Below are 18,749 nucleotides of genomic sequence, written 5' to 3' on the forward strand. Positions count from 1 at the left end.
AATGTAATCACAACAGAAAATAATCAATAGAAACAGATATAGAAATGACCCAGAGGTCAAACAGACATAGAAATGACTCAGATGACAAAAATGTCAAATGACAAAGATTTAAAAATAATGATGATAAATATGCTAATAAATCTAAATGTTTAACAGGGAAGCAGAAGAGTCAGTGTTATTGTGATAAGACGTGAGAGAGATTCAGCATTACTGGCTTTGAAGATGGAAGGAAGAAATAAGTCAAAGAATGGGAACGTTATCTAGAAGCTGATAAGACAAGAAAATCGATTCTTTTTTATGGCCTGCAGAAAATAACACTACCTTGGTGACACCTTGATTTTAGCCCAGTGAGACCTGTTTTGCCTTGACTTCCATGATTGTCAGATAAGTTGTGTTGTTTTAACCACTAAGTTTGTTATACTTTTCTACAGCAGCAACAAAAAAATTAATATAACATCTCTTACCAATTTTGGAAAATTGTTGGCCATTATCTCTATTTCTTTTTTCCCCATTCTTTCTCTCTCTTTCTTTATGTATTCTGGAATTCCAGTTTTATGTATATTTTACAATTTGATATTTTCTCACAGATCTTGGATGTTCTATTCTTTTTACTCTCTCTGTGTTTAAGTTTTAATTTTATAAAGATATATATATATTTTATATATATATATATAATATATATATATATATAATTTGAGACAGGGTCTTGCTCTGTCATCCAGGCTGGAGTGCAGTGGTACAATCATGGCTTACTACACATTCAATTTCCCAGGCTCAAGAGATCCTTCCACCTTGGCCTCCCAAGTAGCTGGGACTATAGGTGCACACCACTATGCCTTGCCAGTTTATTTTTTATTTTTTTTAATAGAGACAAGGTCTCACTATGTTGCTCAGTCTGGCTCAAACTCCTAGGGTCAAGCAATTCTCCCACCTCTGCCTCCCAAAGCTTTGGGATTACAGATGTGAACCACTGTGCCGAGACAATACTTTCTTTTCACCTGTATTCCAGTTCTCTGATCTTTTCCCCTCTGTTATCATTTTAAAAAATATTTTCAGTATTTCCACTTGATATGCCTTTACTATAGTTTTTATTTCTTTTTACTATAGTTTTTATTCCATTTATCCTTTCTGTGTATATCCTTTCTAGGGGGAATGTCTCATTTCTCATATTTGGCCATCAGACTTTAACAAGACCTATGCACCCGAAAATCAGTGTAAATCTTTCTCATTTCTCTTGTCCATCTCTCAGTTATAGATGATCAGTCCTTGATTATATGTAAGATTCAAAATGCCTGCAGGTTTTTTGAAATTCTCTTTCTCTACCCTTATTCCTCAGTAGGCTTTTAAAATCTGTATCACAGTGTGGTTTTGTTTAGCTCTCCTGAATCTTCCCCAGGTTCAGATGGTCACTTCTTCAAGCTCAGTGTAAGGCCCCCATGACCTGTAGGGTTTCTCTCAATTCTCTTGCTTTGCCCTCAGAATTAAACGGGTATATGAGCCTGTGCCTTCAAAGTCACCACTTTCTCTTCATTGCTCTTCTATCTTCTCTCTGAATTGGTATCTTTTCGATGAGGCGGGAGATCTGGCTGCCAGCAGATTGGGGCTCACATACTTGTAGTTTTTTGAACAGAGAGCAAAATAATCACAACTGGCAGCTTTAGTTTAGTTCTGTTTTTTTAAATCCCTCAGAGTAGTAATAACAAATAATAATTCAAAAAACGGAGGTTAACATTTATTGAATATACAATGTGTGTAAGACGATTGTTAAGCATCTGTCTCTATATGTTTAACATGGGTATTTACATAATAGGCAAAATGATATGTACATATAAATATAGCCAATCCTCATTATTCATGAATTTGGTATTTGAAAGTTCGCTGAACTGTTGTGGTCATTCATCGGCACACACAACAGAACGGCAAAAGATTTAATTCACCTCATGCACAAGTTCTCAGCCAAGGAATAAGGTGACACTGCCTTCTTGTCATTGTGTGTGTGTGTGTGTGTGTGTGTGTGTGTGAGAGAGAGAGAGAATCCTTAAAATAATACTATGAGATAGCTACTGTTACTATCTTTTTGTCTTCTTTTTTAGGAAATTAAGGCTCAGAGACATTTCTCTAAGATCATACAAACACTAAATAAAAGTGACAAAAGTTGCATTCAAAGGAATGCTGGATTGTTTTTTGTTTTTTCTTAGATCTCACTCTCTTAGCAACTATACTTTACCACTATATGTGGTAAATATATATGGCATATAAAGTATATGCCAACTATACTTTAGTTGGCCTGACTTAAGTTTCATGATTGTCTCTGGAGGAATAACTGCGTTCAAATGTCAGAAGACCAAACTGGCGTAGTTTGGGACATATGCCTACCTCTCTAACAGTTCAGTTACCCAGTTTGTTGAATGGCTTCTACAAGGAGAGGCAGAGAGGGAGATTTAGAATCTGAGAGAGGCACCACAGAGATGGCTGACAGATTGCATCCTGAGGCCATGACTTGCAGGGATTCTTATGAGAGTTTTGTATTTCCATACTGGGAAGCTCTGATGAATGCAAAGGAGAAAAAGCATGGATGTCAGATGGATCTGCTCCCAAAGCCTGACTTTGTTTTTTAAGGTTACTATGTGTATGGCCTCTAGGAGTATTAGCTAGTCTTTCTCAGCTTCTTTCATCTATAAAATAAGTCTGATACTTACCCTTTCATGGGGACTATGAAAATCAAATAAGATAATATTGTAACAGGTCTTGCCCAGCATAAATATTCCACGATAACTCCTTCCACTCTATGGTAGCACATTTTAAGTGAATAGTCAACCGCAGGTTCACCTCAATGGAATATCCTAAATGTTTGCTTTTACTTTATCATCTCCCTGGGAATCCTACAATTCCTTTGCTAGCATTCCAGTCAGAAAATGAGATTTGGACCTGTATTGCATAGGAAATACTAACTTGGTTGCCAACTTGATATTTTCCTTTAAATCCAGAAGAAATTTAATGCCACACAAAGCTTCAACAATACCAATTGTTTTTCTCTCTGTTGCATCCTAATAATTTCTATCAATCTGAACACACTTCCTTCAATGATTGTCCTTAGAGTTATTCCTCAAAAAATGTTTTTGAAAATATAGTAAAATTTACCTAACATAAATTGTATCATTTTAACCATTCTTTTTGATGCATGTATTTTTTTATTTTTATTGGATAAAATATACATGAAATATATGACTTTATCATTTAGATGTACAGTTCAGTGGCATTAAGTATGTTCACATGGTTGTACAACCATCATCACTACACATTTCGAGAACTTTTACATCTTTCTAAACTGAAGCTCTGTACCTTTTAAACAATAACTCCCAATTCCTCCCTCCTCCTTGGGTTATTTCTTTGATCTAAGCTATTATCATCAGAAACTGTTACCAAAAATGCACATATGTTTCTTGGGTATGGAAAAAGGCTAGCACATTAACACATTACAGTTGATAAACATTAATACAATACAAAGACAAACATTTATTAGTGCTTCCTTTGTACTAGGAATTATGTTAAGCACTTCACAGGCATTATCTAATTTAATCCTCTCAATAAACCTAGGATGAAGAATTTTTAATTTGAAAATGAGAAAATCAAAGCACAGAGAAATTAAATAGCTTTATACAAGATTGCACAGATGGCTTGAAGCAGAGCTGGCATTTGAGCCCAAGCCCTCTAAATATGATATGGGAGGCATTACCTGGAATATTTGTTATTTATGCAGGTTTTTGTTTAAGACAGGGCCCGAGAATCTACATTTTTAGCAAGCATAATAGACAATGTTTCTTGGACTTTAACATAAGAATCAACAGGAAGGCTTGTTAAAACAGAGATTCCCATCCATCACCTCTGGAGATGTTGATTCAGGATATGTAGAGTGGAACCTGAGAGTCAGCATATATAACAAGGTGATGCCAATGTTTCCGACCAGATTTTGAGTAACAAACCTCTAGGCATTTCTGATTCTGGTGGTGTGGATCACTATGAAAAAAAAGAGCACTATTTTCATAGTGTCTGTATAGTTAATTGGTTAACTGATAGTTATCTACAGAGAAAAGGAAGGAGCTTCAGGGTTTGGGTCAAACACCAGAGAAGTTGAGACAAGAGAAAGGGTAGGAAATTATTCAGACATGGACCCCTGACAGATGAGAAGGTCAATAGAGATCAGCTGAGAGCTTTGCTAGACTGTCTAGGCAGGGGACAGGCTTCTAGACCAAGGGTTGGTTGACTAAGAGATAAAAGTGTCACTCAATGAGGCAAGTTGAGGAAGAGGCAAGGTTGTCAACGAAAACTATGGGCATCAAACAAGGTGCAATGTCCGTAACCAAAACTAGGGCCTAGAAACAGAAAATGCAGAAAAGAGGCCCAACTATTTTGTCAAGGGGGTCCAGGGCTCAAATAATCTATAAAAGACTATGGGGAGTATTGATCCCACATAGAGATGTTACAGCTGTGCTTGACTACCCATCACCAGTTGAGGTGGTTGGGATGATGAAGGCCACCAGGCTAGTCTCCTCTTCTAGAATATTTGTAGCTCCTGCAAATTATTTTAGTTAGAAATCATTACACAAACTGAGATCAAGACCCCCAAGAGCTTCCAATTCATGGAGTGCAGTTATAGAAGGCAAGAGTCTGGTGAAATATTCTAACAGCAACTTGGGCTCATCACCCACTTAAAAAGTTTGCTTGGGCAGTAGGGTCAGCTATGATGCTATTGTGTATTCTATAAATGCAAAATAATTGAGGTCACGAGTAGGAAAATAATTTACTATGCTCATCAATAGTATTATCCTTATGATCCTAGCCTGGAGTATGCCTCCCATTGCCCTCTACTGCTGATCTGAAGGAGACTTGCCTATAATGTCTTCAAGATAAGAAACTACTGGGTGGATCAAGAAAATCTTCTTGATTTCTCCCTTATACTGCCTCTTTTATCTAGATGTACATCTGACTGGAGGAAGTTATCTAGCAGCTATGGATAGTTATGTCATCTATTCTTTATCATTCTTGTAATTATCTCATTTCAAAAACAAGTATGTTTTAAAATAACTTTTTTTTTTTTTTCTGATCACAAAGGCACTGTGTGTCATTGTAGAAACTGGATGGAAAATGAAAGTAAGTACCTACTAAATATTGGTTTTCTATGCTCTTCCAGGCACTGCAGATATAAGGGTGAACTATTATTATAGTATCCACAACCTTACCTCCCCAAAGATGACCATTAACATTTGTTTGTTTGTTTTATTTTTGTTTGGCTTTATCAAGATCCTGCTCCACATACTGTTTTATATCCCACTTTAAAACTTAACAGTGTTTCATGGAAAATATCCCAATGTTATTACCTAATTGCTGTGTAGTGTTTGTATTCCATCTCAAAAATCAAAACACCTTTATTCCACTTACTAACCACTACTTCTTTCCACTTCTTATCTAGACCATCTACCTAAGTCTCTTGGTACCCTCAGACCAACCTGACATCCCATGGTCTACAACTTCAAGTTCTTTTTCATCAATATTCTTAACTTCCTAGTCTTCATATCAATGATTTGATGTGCAAGTTGGTCAGTCAGCAGCTTCTTTTTAGCCATGTTTTATACTACACTGATTCCCTCTGAAGCTGTTGGCTTGGTTCAAACACTTGCATTTTGAATGAAGTCAGAAAATCTGAATTCTAGCAACCATTAGCACAGAATAAGCTCCTTACAAATATGTTTAATGTATTGCTGACTATAAAATACTCATCAACTCAGATATATTAGGTGAAAGTCCTTTGAGCAAAATATTGCATATTGCAACCCTGATTCTTGCCCCCACATAGTTCATGCTGACGAGGGTTGTCTGTGTGTAGTTGAGAATATCTTTCAACATTGATCATTGTAATTCTAAAGAGTAGTGGTTTCTCTCCTGAAAGAACACAAAACTTTATCCAATAATATTGCCTTCCCAAACTGTATGTTACAAAAGCAACATCATTGAAAATTTCTAGATCTATAAAGAAAATAAAATTTAGGCTTTGGATTTTCAGTTAAATGTCTTCATCTAAATTGTATGCAGATTGCAACTGGCTATGCATTGAAAAGAGAGAGAGAGAGAGAGAGAGAGAGAGAGAGAGAGAGAGGGAGAGAGAGAGGCATGGAAACTATACTGACAAAAAATGGCGCCCTCCCACTCCTCTATTGCCCCTCCCTTCAGCAGGTTCAATCACCTCACTATTCTTTCAGCCAAAGCACAAGGATTTAAAATTATGTCTCTTTTCTGGAAAGAATCATAATATCCCTTTAGGCATTACAAAACAGAGAACTGAGCTTAATGCTAGAGAATAAAACCAAGAACTTGTCTTCTCTGTTGGCTGAAATATAGTATTTTCCCTTTAAAATAATGTTGAAGGAAGGTGAACCTTTAAACCTACAGATTTGCCACTTAACACTGTAATTTATTTCTCCTGGCAACCACTGCAATATTCCTAGATTTATGTAGAGAAGAAAAAATATAATTCTATTTGGAATGGACAAAACTCTAGAAAGAAAAAAACAAGGATTTTGACTTACATTGTTAAAAGGGGAAAATAGACTATGGCAATGTAATAGTCCATTATCCAATCCTCTGAGGATTTTAGAAGGTAATTATAGGACAGTATTATATATTCAAAATATTCAAAATTGAGTATAAGGTTCAGACTGCCCAACTCCTACCTAATTAATCTTATCAACTAATAGTAATGGAGATGGATGAAAAGGTTTAAAATTTGCAGCAGCATAGAGAAAATGACAGCAAAATAGTTATTGACTAACAAGAGCTTGTGTGCTGGGAAGGGGCATGTTAAAGAATCAGCTTAATCTCTTTTGGACTTGGTTCAAAAGCAAAGCCACAAGAATTCTAAGTTTCCCTATTCTTCAGCAAATAGCGAATGTGTGGCTTTGTAATTTGTTTAAAAATGAGGGTCATATTATATTTCATATAAAATATGGTGATGCTTATTCATGTGCAGGAAATATGCTGACAGCAATAGGATGAAAAAAGCTTCTAAATCTGAACAAACGTCAGCATAATATTTATTGAGCTTATATAAGTGAAACACGTGATAGCCTCAAATAATAGGCTGGCACTGAAAATTTTTACTGTGGTCCCTGAGACATTTCCTTCTGAAATTTAGTTGTTGGCACCTGTTTATTGCTTCAATGAGTTTGGCTCCCTAGGGAGTAAGATGAGGCGACAATACCAGAGTGCAGAAAAACTTAAATTTTATGTGTGTATATATATATATATTTAATTTATATTATGTTATTATATTTTAATTTATATTTAAAATATATATTTAAAATATATTTTAATTATATTTAAATATATATTTTATATATATATATATTTTGAGATGGAGTCTTGCTGTGTTGCTAGGCTGAAGTGCAGTGGTGAGATCTCGGCTCACTGCAACCTCTACCTCCTGGGTTCAAGCAGTCCTCCTGCCTCAGCCTCCCAAGTAGCTGGGACTACAGGAGCGCACCACCATGTCCAGCTAATTTTTATATTTTTAGTAGAGACGGGGTTTCACCATGTTGGCTAGGATGGTCTCAATCTTCTGACCTCCTGATCCACAAGCCTTGGCCTCCCAAAGTGCTGGGATTACAGACATGAGCCACTGCGCCCAGCCAACTTATATGATTTTACAAAGAATGGCCAAGAATAAATTTAGGGCAGTGATATTTTTGACTCCCAGATTCTCTTCTGATATCAACTCAGAGCTGGCTTCTCATTCTATTGAAATACATTTTTACAATTATAATTTTAAATTAATATTTTTAAAATATAAAATAAAACTAACCTGTAGTACAAAATGCGATAAACTACATCTAAGCAAAGAGAACAACATAAGCATGTTTGTCTCTTTACTCTGTTTCACCAAGGGCCTCTTTCCCCCATACATACACAAGGGTTAAGAAGTGGGGGGTAATGGAGGAATGAAAATATAGGAATTTTGCATTTGTACTTACTATTACATCCTGAGCAGTTCTACATTTATGGTTTTGTTGAATTATCATTATTAATAGCTATTTTATATTTTATTATCATCTATCAAACTATTTACCTACTGTTGGACACATTTAAATATTTCACAAGGTATATTAGTCATGATTTTCTTCAGGGACGCCTGTGACTCTAGCTCCTCTTGAAATGTTGATATTCCTTGACTTCATATTGAAGAGTTCGGCCCTTTTTTAGGTAGGTAACAGGGAACCACTAGCAAGTTTTGGCCTCAGATTAGCTGAGGCCAGTATAATAAAGAGACATGATAAAAACATATTGAGTGACTAATCTGAACTAGAATGTAGGATGTTTCAGAGTTATATCAGAACACTCATGTGGTCCAGGTCAGATTTTCTTGGCCTTTCTTCTAATTCTAGCTCCTGTTTGGGGGACAGCTTTATGTGTGTGCAAATGGCAGTACCTTGTCTGGGAACCATTCTCTATATTTCTTGCTTTGCCCAGGGGCTTCTCTGCTGCAGGGCTGGGCATGCCTGACTGGCATTCAATACTAGCCACTCATGTACGTGCAACCCAGGATTTGGGGAAGTTAGTATATACAGAGCAACCTTTGAGTAATGTAGGACACAAGACCATAGAAAAATGCTTTTCTGTTCTTTTTTTGGAAGATGGTGCAAAGAGGCATTTCATAAGACTTCTCAGCTGGCACTGTGGCCTAAGCAGCCACTTGTCTTATAACCACCCAGTGGGTTTGCCTTGCCTGCTGCCTAGACAGAGCCAATTTGTCAAGACAGTGGAATTGTCATGGAGAAAGAGTAATTCACAGAGAGTCAGCTGTGTGGGAGATCGGAGTTTTATTATGATTCAGATCAGTCTCCAGCATATGGCGATCAGGTTTTTAAAGATAATTTGGTGAGTAGGGGCTCGGAAATTGAGGAATGATGATTGGTCACGTTGGAGATGGAATCAAATGGGGTCAAAGTGAGGTTTTCTTGCTGTCTTCAGTTCCTAGGTGGGATCACAGAACTGGTTGAGTCAGATTACAGGTCTGGGTGTGGTGTCAGCTGATTCAGCTGATTCACTGAGTGAAGGGTCTGCAAAATACCTCAAGCACTGATCTGAAGCTTTACAATAGTGATGTAAAGCAATTTGGGGGGTTCAGACTCTTGCAGACAGAGGCTGCATAACCCCTAAACCGTAATTTCTCATCTTAGCTAATTTGTTAGTCCTGCAAAGGCAGACTGGTCCCCGGGAAAGAAGAGGGTCTTTTCAGGAAAGGGCTATTATCAATTTTGCTTCAGAGTCAAACCATACACTAAATTTCTTCCCTAGGTTAGTTTGGCCTACACCCAGGAATGAACAAGGACAGATTAAAGGTTAGAAGCAAGATGGAGTTGGTTAGGTTTGATCTTTTTAATTGTCATAATTTCCTCAGTTACCATTTTTGCAAAGTCAGTTTCAGTCTTGTAGAGTAGTGGCAAATTTGATAATGTAAACTTGTACTGGCTCTCTTTCTCTTTCCATGTCTCTCATATCTGCTCCTAAATAAACTATTCATGCATAAGCTTTTATCACAAGATTAGGCTTGGGAGAGCCCATGCCAAGGAAGAAAGGAAGGAAGGAAGGAAGGAAGGAAGGAGGGAGGGAGGGAGGGAGGGAGGGAGGGAAGGAAGGAATATAATTGACTTTCCGAAGGAAGGAAGGAAAGGAAGGAAGGAAGGAAGGAAGGAAGGAAGGAAGGAAGGAAGGAAGGAAGGAAGGAAGGAAGGAAGGAAATATAATTGCCTTTCCCCAGAGAGGCTTTCTCAATTTAAACTAGAATACCTATTAATATACCACACTTTTATCTTAGAGTGGTTACAATATCTTTACATTTTTTTTATTTGTATGACTACGTATTTATCACTCTTTCCCCCCATTTGAGTGTAAGAGGCTTGAAGCAAAGGTCATGTCATTTTGATTCACTATTATATCCCCAGTACTCAATAAAAATGTATCAGATAAACAAAATGGTGAATGTGATTTTAAAACTTTCCTCTAAACCCCACACTTCTGAAGTCTAGGCTGTCAGAAGCTATACTCTCTATTTCATCTTTTTTGGCAGTAGGGGTTATTGTCTCTGATTTTCTCAGAAAGATATGTGACATTAATTAGGATAAAACAGAATTTCATTAATCCTCCCATTTGCCAGGTTTATTGTTGTTAATCGAATTTCTTCACCTCAATTTTGTGTATTCTAAGTAAAATATCCTTTCCTCAGTTAAAGGTCCTTGTAACTGCAGTTGATCTGTTTCATTGTGTCCCAAATTAAGACAATTTGGGAGTTCTCTGACCTCCCCTGTTTTCTTTCCAGAGGATTCTTCGAAGATTAGCTGAAGGCAGTATAATTAAAAAAACAAAAACAAAAATAAAAATGTGCTGAGTGCCACGGTGCTTTTTACATGGACATGCACTGTCCAGTGTAAGGAAGAATCATCAGCTGTATTGTACATTGAAGAGAATGAGGCTCAGAGAGATTATGTAAACTACCCAAGTTCACACAGCTAATACGGGGTCTCATTCCAAAGCCTGTGCCATTAACTATTGCATTTAAGAGCTGCTTGAATCCACTGAACTTCCATTTCTTTTGAATCAACAGAAAGATTTTTCCTGCCCTCTGCAGTCATCCTTAGTCCTTCAGGGCAGCTGAGAAGGATGTTAATCAGGACCCTTGACCTTGTCATTCATTCTTTTTCTCACTCTTGAGTTAACTTCAGGCACTCTAGGGAATGGAACTGTAACTGCTTTGGACTTCAGAGGAGCAGGCCTAGCTAGAAAAACCACGTCAATGTTCTCACAGCAAAACTGAGGGTAATGTTTTTTGAATATTAATGTGCTCTCTCTCTTTTCTAGCCACTCACTTTCTCTTTCTGTGTCTGCCTTACTTGGGGTGGAAGTGAGGGTAACAGAAGGAATAGAAGGATATCTTCATTAACTTTGTTTTTTGCTGAAATACAAATTTATTTAAAATTGGTCTCTGAGGATTTATGAGTTCCTGACAGTTTAAACTGTAGCTTCTTGGCATTGAATCTAAATCTATAAAAATAAATCTTACTGGAAAACTAATTTCTTAATTATAGGACATATTAGTATCTAACTTTAAGAATTTTGTAGCGGGTTAAAGAAACATTTTAGTTAGAAGAAAGCTTTCTCTTAATCCTTTTGCTATAGTGATGTCAATGAAGTATCATAACCATTAGTTTAAAATAAAAATAAGATAAAGAGAAAAATGTGCTGGAACAAAAAGAGATGCTTTGAATACTTTGGAAATGAGTCAGAGAAGAAATAAAAATTTTAAAAATAACAATTCTATTTTCTTTTATGTGGAGTAAATCCTGAGGAAGACGCATATACTGCAGTGCTGATTTTATTCTAGGTAGAACTGTGGATAGGCAAAATTTATTTTGCATATAAAAGAAAATTAGGGTGAAATTAACTCTGATCTGAATTGGACTTCAGTAAGTAACAGCAATTCCCAAAGTTAATGGTTACATATTAAATTTTACATATTTGAGTAACATATTTAAATATATTATCTAAATTCATTTAAGACCTTCCCTGCTATGTAGAAATTTTACTTACTATGAGTTGAAATTTGGGAATAATGTAAATGAAGAGATTTCCTGTAGAAAGTACCTGAGTCCCTGAGTCTGTGTGCTGTGGAACTGTACTGAGTCCTCACCATTATCCTACTCCAGGGAATATGGTCTCATAACAACAGCCTTTCCCTCCTGTTCATTCCCCCAAGGCTGTGTCACTGCATCTTTTTGTACCTTCGATCAGGACACTATGCCAAACGTTCATCACTTTGTAGATGTTCAAGGAGCACCTGCCACCCACCAGGCACTTTGCTAAATGCTTGGAATAGAGTAGCAGACAGGGAGTACAAGTGGTCTGTGTCCTCAAAAAGTTGTCAGTTTCGAGGGAGGTAGAGGACTGGGCAAGTATATTACAAGTGAAATTCATGTTACAAAAAAGTTGGGGCCAGGAGTGGTGGCTCAGGCCTGTAATCCCAGCACTTCGGAGGCTAAGGCGGGTGAATCACTTGAAGTCAGAAGTTCGAGACCAGCCTGGTTAACATACTGAAACGCCGTCTCTACTAAAAATACAAAAAAATCAGCTGGGCATGATAGTGTGTGCCTATAGTCCCAGCTATTCGAAAGGCTGAGGTACGAGAATTGCCTGAGCCCGGGGAGGCAAATGTTACAGTGAACTGAGATTGTGCCACTGCATTCCAGCCTGGGCAACAGAGCAAGACTGACTCCATCTCAAAAAAAAAAAAAAAAAAAAAAAACAAAAAAAACTTGGAAGTAAAAGGTGCTGAGGAAGTAAATATGACAGAGGGAACTAGCAAAGACCTTCATGGTTCCAGAAAAATGTATGATCTTCTTTTTGATACCCTAGGGAAATGGAGAATTTATAAAATAATAATGCTGATAATAATAGTAATGATGGTTAACCTTTGTTGAATATTTATTACTGGCAAGACATTCAATCTATTCTATAAACCTTAACTGTATATTACCAAGTGAAAGAAGCCAATTTTAAAAGGCCGTATATACCATATGTTTTCACCAGGCCCTGGGCACTCAATGAATGGGAACTATTTTTAAGAGAATAATGACGAAGAAGATGATGATGGTGATGATGACACTGAGAAAGATGATGTAACCAAACATAGCTTTCATAGCCTTCTTTAACCTTACCTGCCAAAACATCAAAACAAAATTGAGGTGCTAATTGTAATAGCTATAATGGACTTTACTATTTTAGTGTTTTGCTCTCCTTTTTCTTTGTTTCTTTTTTTAATATGAAAAGAAAGACTTGTCTAGTTTTACCATTGCCTTTTCATTCTGTTAACCCTGACCATACCTTCATAAATAGCACTTTTATTAAAGTGTCTTCGTTTGAGTCTTCTGGGGGCGAAATCCATTTTCTGCTGGCATGCTTACTAATAAACAGAATATTCTAAGCACATTTGCCAAACCGATGTAGAACAGAAAGGCATTTCTATCTCTTTTGTGGTTTTGTTGTTGTGTTTGTTCAATTGAGCATAAAAATTACACAGTGAAACAGATTGAAATGTCTTTTAGTTCTTACTCTGAATTCCTACTTTGTATTTTCTTTGGACTCTTCTTAATACATTTTCAAGAAAGTATAATTTTCTGTTAAATGCATGATTATTTACAATTTTGTTATATTTGTGTGATGTTACAAAAAGGTCTCTTAGCCACTTTTCTTTTTCTAAAGAATTGTATTTCAAATAGAATAGTGAAAATTAATGGGAAACGGTATTTAAATATGTATATAAATATTTGTTATATAGCTGTTTCTCAGGAACACATATAGTGCTTAAATCATACCACTAAAAGTTTCAAATCACTTTATTAGCCTAGACATTTGTTTTATTTACTGTTTCCTGAAACAAGTATGCTTTTAAGGCGGGGAATGATAAACATTTTACATTTCTGGCATTTGCACTGGAATGATCAGATTAGGGTTTAATTTACTGCCCATAGGTTATTTAGTTGTTCTTTTCTATGATGCAAGCTGGGATGAGGTCAAATGCATCCTATTGGTTACCTTTTTCTCTCATAGACACATCTGTAACTGTTACATTGATTAACTTGATTGTAGCTGTCACTTTGAACATTTTCAGAAAATTCATATGTGAAAACTGAAGTCTGCAGGTTACTTAGTGGATGATTACTTGGATTGCCTTGTAGCACTATCGAGGTAACCTTGGACAGACCCTTTAATCTCTCTGAATTACAGTATCCCCTCCTGTGGGATGGGACTGGTAATACCTTCCTACACAGAAAACTCATTGTGGAGCATGATGCAAATATAAGGGGAGAGCCATTTAACTCTATATTTAGAAAGATTCATTTGATAGTGTTATTTAATGTCTTATGGTCCCTGGAGACTCAAAACACTCTGAAAAATACTCCGGTTAGTTTCAGTTGGAAGTTCTAACCTTAGAAAATAAACCATGTGGCAAGTGTTTCATGGTTTATATTTGAATAAATTTTTGCCTGAAAGTTCATAAAATTGCATATATATGTATATATTCACACACATATAAAATCATTTTTGGTATCCTTCTACTTTTCCCTTCCTTTGGTAACAAATAACATTTTTTGCAAAATGAACAATGCTTCATATTGAGCATTTTTTCTTTCATGTCTAGGATCCTCAAGGGGAAAACTTGGGAAATATATTCCTGTTTGGTATGACTTTCCTGTAGACATTTCAGAACTGCAGAACCATTACGGGAAACTTTTTTTTAATGCAATAGCATTTCTTTTGAAAAGTTCTCTTTTCACAAAGAATGTTTCCTCCTGGATTTTCTCAGCTGGTACTTTGGTATTTATGGCCTAAGTGATTTAGTAAATGCAGGAAAATGATGTTCATTGGTTAGTGTAAGAAGGAATGTGAGGAATCTGTGTCTGTAAGCTGAATAAATATATTTAGCTGTATTGAGATTAACCTCTGTAGCCTGGAGTCAGAATGGAGAATATAAAGAAACAAATATGTGGGATAATATACATTCTAGATAGACAAATGACCCATGGACTCATATATTATCAAGCTTTAGATTTTCTACAGTGAATTTCAAGTCCTGAACTTTTTTCACCTCTCCATTCTTCATATTTTGAAATAAAATTCTCTCTTTTTAAAAAACAGATATGTGATAAAGGAATAACAACAGGCAACTCTATTAGTCAAGAAAGGCTAAGTGCTATGACAAGAGCAACAAAACATGTAAAATGCAATGCAATATACATTTATTTCTCACTGGTGAATGATAGTTGCATGTGGTTGGTGGCGGTGGGCTCTCTTCCATAGTCATTCATACATCCAGGCTCCTTCTATCTTGTGATTCCACCTGCTCTCGGTCCTTTGAGTTATCTCTATTCTGCTGGTTGACAAGGAAATGGATGAGAATTGTGTCTTGAAGGTATTTGTGAGCCAGACCAGTAAATGGCACACACCAATTTATCTTACAATCTAGTCTCATAGATGTATCTAATTGCAAGAAAGGCTGAAAAATTAATTTAGTTGTGTTCCTAGAAACAAGAGAACATGTAGCATTTATTGAATGCTTACCTGTGCCAGGTACTGTTCTGTGTCAGCTTTATGGGTCAAATCACTTAATTCTGAGAACAACCCTAAGAGATAGATACTTTAATGATATCATATTACATATGAGGACACTGAAGCCCAAGGAAGCTCTTTAACTTGTTTGAGTCATAGAGCTAGTGAATAGCTGAGCCAGCATAGGAGATCAAGTAATCTGGCTTGAGAAACCAGCTTCTAAGTCATTACACATTCTGCTTTTATACACATAAACAAGGTTTATGGAATCACTATAATGTTCACTAAATGTAGGAAATAAATAAACATGTTAATTTTTTATATGTCATCTAAGCTTATAAAATGATAACACCTGGGATTGACACAGTGGTGGTGTAAAGCAGTTACAGTGTGAACTTCAGTCATAAGCACCAGGAGCCTTTAAAATGGGATTTACCCTTTGGCCCAGCAATTCTACTGGTTTTTAAAGAAAACCCTCAAATAAATACGAGAAGTTGTATGTAGAAAGACATTTATTATAATGTTGTTTAAAATAGCAAAAATGTGGAAACAACTCAGCTACCTGATAATAAGTATATGCTCAATAAATGTTGAGATATACACAATGGATTATTTTGTAACTACTAAAGGTGAGGATGCACATGCATACTTATGACGTAAAATATTTTTATTTACTATTTGTAGACATGTAAATTACAAAATATTGTATATATCAGAAAAATATTTTTGTTTAAAAAGTGTATATTTGTATAGGAAAACCTTGGAAAAGACAGGAAAAAGATGTTAATATTGGTTAATGCTAGGTGGTGAAATCTTTGGTTTTAAAAACGTTGCTTATTTTTGTTTTCTAATACTTCTATAAAAGCATGCTTTCCTTGTCTGAAAAAAAAGAAAGCAATAAAGCAGAAAGTGAAAATTAAAAAGAAAATAACATTTGCTCAATGTGGAGAGTGCTCACGAGATGTACCAGTTTATAGATGCCATAAAACTTCGGACCATTCAGACAAACCATCTATTAAATTCATTTTCCTGCACTCAATTATCATATACTCATTCATCCCATTATCAACAAGAAAGACACAATCTTGTTGTCAAATAATTTATTTAGGAGGGAGAAAAGAGGCAAAAGATGTACCAAATTCTGAGAAAACAGCATTCAAAGATATGGTTTGCTGGGGGCCATATTTTTATACAAAATAATTTAGCACAAATTGTGGCTGCTATCAATCACATTTAGTTGTCATTATCATCCTTCAGTTATTCAGCGGCAGAAAACTCATTCTAGTTTTGCCAGGATCTTACCTCGAATGTCTGAGAATATTCTAAAGAAGCTTCTATGAGGATCCATTCATCAGATGAGAGGGTCACTTGGGTAGGGCTGACGCTTATAGAATTTCTTACGGACTCTTATGGGTTAAAAATCTTCTGAAATATCCCCATGGATAACTTACTAGGAGGCCTTGAGTTTCTTTTCAAATAATGGCATTTCCATTTTTCATGGTGTATATTTGAGCTTCTGGAGAGCAAGGCATCAATTTGATTTAATTCAATTCAACAGACATTTATTGTAATTGCATTATATTTATTATAATTGCATTATAGCATTTACCATCACTTCGGGAGGAATCTCAGTAATTAGAGACCTCAGCAGTCCGTCATTTTTGCCTTTCATCAAAGTGTAAGATACCTTTGGGCCTCTGCTGACCCAGAATACTGTGCTGTAATTGTCTGTTTATCCCAGGAAACAATATCCTTGAGACCGGAGACTATATCCTCCCATCACCCCAAGTGATTCCCGGAACATGGTAGGCACTCATAATTACCTTCTGGGAAAATCTGCTCCACATTCTTTTGCCCCTTTTTAACATTTAATTGCTCATTAGTATTTCTTTCAAAGGAATTGCTAGAGAATAGCTAGAAAAGAGGAGGAATCATTGGTCAGTCATAAACATTTAATGAGATAGCTGAAGAAATTACAGTGGGAATTAGAAGATTATAACACAATTTTAAAATTAGCACTTGCCCTCGTAGAGCTCACACTCTTACTGAGACAGTGCACATAGTCACAGAAAAAAAATACTTCAGATGTTTAACTGTCAGTGAAAAATTCACATTAATGTGTGTGTGTTTAGATAGATAGATAGATAGATAGAGACAGACAGACAGATACCCACACGTTAGTTAATATAAATCAGTATTAAGAAATTAAGCTCAATAAAGCAGATAAATAAATGATGATTCACATAATTGATGATTCAGATAATTATGTGACTTCTTTATTGAAGGAAAGTGGTTTTGTGTAGGCTTTCATTTGCATAGGCAATGTCCTAAGTAATTTTAATCACTTCATTCTTAGAAATGTATGGATTGTGGTAATATGAGGGTCATTTATAGGACAGTGGGGACATAACAGGGGAGACCTCTCACAAGGTGGGAATATAGAGTAACAGAGTAGTCAGATGTGGGTGTAGCTATTCTGGGTATGTGAATTTTGAAAAGGGTTTGAAAAGAGTCAAGGAAAAAAAACCATTTCATTCATTTAGTCATTTATTTATTCAACAGATGCTTAGTACATATCGGGCATAGGAGAAAAAGTCATGGAAAAGTAGCGATAGGAAATGTCTAAATAAATGCATTTAGGTTTTACATAGACAAATTTTCTCCACTGAGGTTGACATATTCTGTGGGGGAGTCACAGAACGTCCTGAAATCTAGGAGTGCTGAATGAAATTAAGAGCTGGAAGTGTTGAATAATAGAAGAAACATCCACATTGATGTCAGCAAGTCCTGGTTTTGAATCTTGGCTCTATTTGTTGAGCAAACTACTGTCATCTGTAAAATGGGGATAATAATTACCTTATATGGATGAGTGAAGCATTTAATCTCCTAGAATAGCACCCGAGCACATAGAAATATATGGCAAAAATTGCTTCTCTTCTGTCCTCCTTCTCTTCTGTAATGTGGCCCTTTTCATAGCAAGCTAATAGGGAGGCTTGGGGAACCAAATTTGTTACAGTGAACTCTAGGTGGCGCTCTAGCAATGTAAGAGAGATTATTGGAGGGTAGGTCTTTGTGAGAAGGAATATGGCATATGCCAGGTGCCTGATTACCACATGAAATATGCCCCTGGTCCACAGTTTTATGTTCCAGCCTAACCCTGAGCAAGCTAGTAGGATTGCCAGGGTTGGGGTTCTGTGAAGATACCCATACTCATTTCAGCCATGTGAAGAGCTGTATGTATTTTGTGTAAGACTGGTTAGAGGATCAGTAAAACTGACCACTTCTTTCAGAAGCATAGGAAGGAATGATCAGATGGGGAAGCACATGGACAGGTCATTCAAGGAGAAAAAAATAAGTATTTATGCTGAACCTTTATTATCAGTGGTAGAAAAAGTCCAGCCTCATTTGCCATCACACTGTTTGCTGCTGCAACCAGAGGTGTGAGAGTCCTGTGAGAGGGAATGAATCTTTAGAAGGATCCAGGAAAGATGATGGATACAGGGGAAAATGTAATATTTTTTTCTTTGAAAGGCCAGAAGCATGGGAGAAGTTGGCTTTAGACCAGCAAACATGTCATCTGTGTCACCACCTCTCAA

General features: G+C 36.3%; 1 long non-coding RNA gene across 3 annotated transcripts in view; it reads right to left on the minus strand.

Moving 5' to 3' along the window:
- Window positions 1-14,871: 14,871 nt before the first annotated feature.
- Window positions 14,872-18,749, minus strand: part of LOC105466938 (uncharacterized) — a 109,801-nt gene continuing 105,923 nt past the window's right edge. For all 3 annotated transcript variants that reach the window (XR_011624612.1, XR_011624610.1, XR_011624609.1), the window contains one exon: window positions 14,872-14,974. This is a non-coding gene — a long non-coding RNA (uncharacterized lncRNA). The remainder of the gene's footprint in view (window positions 14,975-18,749) is intronic.

The sequence above is a fragment of the Macaca nemestrina genome, chromosome 6 (assembly GCF_043159975.1).
Source record: "Macaca nemestrina isolate mMacNem1 chromosome 6, mMacNem.hap1, whole genome shotgun sequence".
Lineage (NCBI taxonomy): Eukaryota > Metazoa > Chordata > Mammalia > Primates > Cercopithecidae > Macaca > Macaca nemestrina.